The following is a 3305-nucleotide window of genomic DNA, read 5'->3' as shown; positions in this document are numbered from 1 at the left end:
AAAATCAGCGTGAATCATAAACAATGTGAACTTATCAACAAGAACTGGTTTATCTTCTGTATCATAAAGTTCAGTTGCAGTCTAGAATTTAAAATTCACCATCAATTCATTTAATATGGTACCAGACAATAAAATAATACATAATGAAATAAATAAAACAATAAGAGAATAAAACAAAAGAGTTAATAAACCCAGGAAGTTTTCTAAAAGCGAAATTTGTGCAGCTTTTTTAGTAATGAAATAAAGACGCGATTTAGCTGATTTTTTGAATTGAAGGGCCAGAAATGAGTTTCCTTTCTCCGAGATATCTGCCCCTCAATACTCTTTATAAAAGAATACATAGGCAAGATCAGATGCATCAACATAAAAAACAATTCAGAACAAACAAGGAAAGAAGATGCCTTTAATCGTTGAAGTATTGCAGATAGATTCCAAGCTTGATGTTCACCAATAACAAGGGAAGAACAAGAACCAATCTTTGTAACCAACGAGTTAATAGGATCCAATATTTGTAACCTTCGTCACCAAGACAAATCTCAAAGGTTCCATACATTACGATCCGTGGTAGAAGAGACGGGGAGCATTGTCTTGATAAAGAGGTCGTTGGATCTCTGATGGGAATTGGTGTAGCAGTGAGAGCATCTATGAAAATTAGACGTGCCATGTTACCTAGCTTCACTTCATCCCATTGCAACTGATATAGGCCGTCAGAGAAAGTAGAGATATGTGTCCAGGAAAACAATTTCAAACACAGTTCTCTCCTATCTGGACTCATCAGCAAGATGCTTCATGTCATTCATCGTGATCATCAACTTCATGGAGAGAACAGTTGGTGCTAAAGAAAAGATGCAAAGCTAGCTCCAAGTGTCCCTACTCTAAAGATCCTGCAACCAAAGGAATGACACACTAATCCTTTCTTAAAGGATAAATCAATGATGGTTAGCGTCAAGGTGGAGGCAAAAGATCCTGAGACTTAGAGAGTGAAAGAGAAGAACACACATAGGCAATATTAGTAGTGCAATGTACAATGTATATTCCTTTGGTAAAAATAAAGCTAGAAAGAATTTTTTAAGCACAAAAGGTTTTATAATAAAATGAAAATCAACAGCCTATGTTCAGAAAATTAAAATAGCAAAAAGTAGTGTAAAGAAGTTATAAAGAAGTATTGTCAAACACAAGTAGAATCAAATCATGTAAATGCTATTGTTCCTGAACGTAGTAAGCACACTTGAGTTGTTTGAGTGCATGACGTTTCCACTATTGCAGTCAAAGAGAACTTTGTAGCCAACGTCACACAATTGACTGATTGAAATGAGATTGTATAGAAGGCCTTCCACATAGAACACATCTTTTAGCTCAACTGATTTGCACCTAATTATACCCACGCCTTTAACTGCTCCTTCACTGCTATCTCCAAAAGTAAAAATACGACCATCTTTCTCCACAAAATAGGTCAATAGGTACTTGAGACCAGTCATGTGTCTAGAGCATCAACTGTCTAGGTACCAAACATGCTTGTAAGCCTGACGAATAGAAGAGGCATTATAGCTTTTCATCTTTGACTCTTTGACAACTTGAAAAGTATCAGCGTTATGCCTGCTGAAACTACCATCAGGGGCATCACTGACAAGTTCCATAAGGTCTTTAACATTTAGTCCTTCGTCTTCAGAGGTCTCCTCTTCTTCAACTCGTTCCACAGATTCCTCCTACTTTACAATAAAGGCTTTTGGTAGGGAGATGTTCTCCTTCCTCATGTGGGCTAGCAGCTTCTTGTAAAGGACTTCATAGTTTTTAGGGCTTTGAGATTCTATCTTTTCTTTACAATCCCTGGAAATGGTCAGGGCTTACACAGTTAAAACAATTACCTGAATTTCTTTTCTTTGAGAGATTCTTTCTCGCTGAACTACCTCCCTTGGACTGAATTATTCTGACCCCATTATATCTGCTTTCTTCATAGCGTTTAACAATGACTGCAACACTAGCAACCGGTTCATTAGTGATTTCATCATTACTTACTTCACCCTGATCAGAATCATCAGAGTCTCTAATGAGATGGGCCGCTTCTTTTTTAGAGACCATGGCTACAAATTTTTCTTTGTTGGAGTCCTTCATGATGTTTATACGAAGAGCTATATATTCTTCGTAATTTCGTTGATTTCCAAATAAGGAATTGAGATCCATGAGGTTTATTTTCTCAGTGTTCTTAAGAACATCAACCTGATGTTCCTAACTTTTCCCAAGAAAATCAAAGAACTTTAAAACCAACTGAAAGGAATGCTTGAAAATCCCCAACCTGCGTATATCATTCACAAAACAGTAAACTTGTTAATGGTTTGAGTTAGAGACTCACCTTGTTGAGCAAAGAAATGCTCATATCTCCGGTTAGGATTGTTGATGGTTGTTGCTTGAACTTCCATACTCCCTTCATAAGCTATAGTCAGCGTTCCCATCATCTCTAGAGCAGACTCACAGTTCTGAACCAGATGATACACATGATAAGGAAGAGAATTTCCTATGGCTTCCTTTGCTTTAACATCGAGACTGATAAGTCGTTTTTCATCATCGTCATAGCTAGTCTTTGGCTTCTGTTTCAAGGGACCAGCAGGAGCAGTGTTAACCATAGGCTGATACATAGGGACGTGTGGACCTTTACCTACTATGCTAAGCATATCAAAGTCCATGGTTTCAAGAAAAACCATAGCCTTTGATTTCCACATTACGAAATTGTTTTTATTGAAAGGAGGGATCTTGTTTAAGGGGACGACTTGGGATAATGAGAGAAAGAGATGATAACTTAAATGCATCAAAAACCTGATCTGATACCAATTGAAGGTTTGTATCGATTGGATACACTCAAGTATAAACAATAAAGAACAAACAAAGAGAAAATAACAAGATGATCACAAAGATACTTTCACTAAGAAAGAGGGTTCTCACAAAGAGAACGAGGTCACAAAAACGGCACCAAGCTCTATTAGGGTTTGACCCTAATACTACAATATATACGATTATAGAAACGAAGATCCCACTATTTTGGGGATGTAACTAATCTATGTAAATGTATGATTCTACAGATCAGACATCTATTCTATATATACAACGTATAACTGCCTAATATACATATGATCACTAAGATCATTGACTTCACGCTGACGCTGATCAGAATGATGTTGGCGTTAGCGCTGACGCTGATGGTTAGCGTGTGGTATTTGACTCATCAGATCATAAAGTGTTACCTTACAAAGATGAGTCATACATCGAACCCCTTTTAACAATTGTGAAAAACTTGGCCAAAACAAGACCCG

This window comes from Lactuca virosa, chromosome 8 (genome assembly GCF_052849685.1).
Source record: "Lactuca virosa cultivar CGN04683 chromosome 8, Lactuca_virosa_CGN04683_v6, whole genome shotgun sequence".
NCBI classification, from domain to species: domain Eukaryota; kingdom Viridiplantae; phylum Streptophyta; class Magnoliopsida; order Asterales; family Asteraceae; genus Lactuca; species Lactuca virosa.
This window is presented reverse-complemented; position numbering follows the sequence as displayed.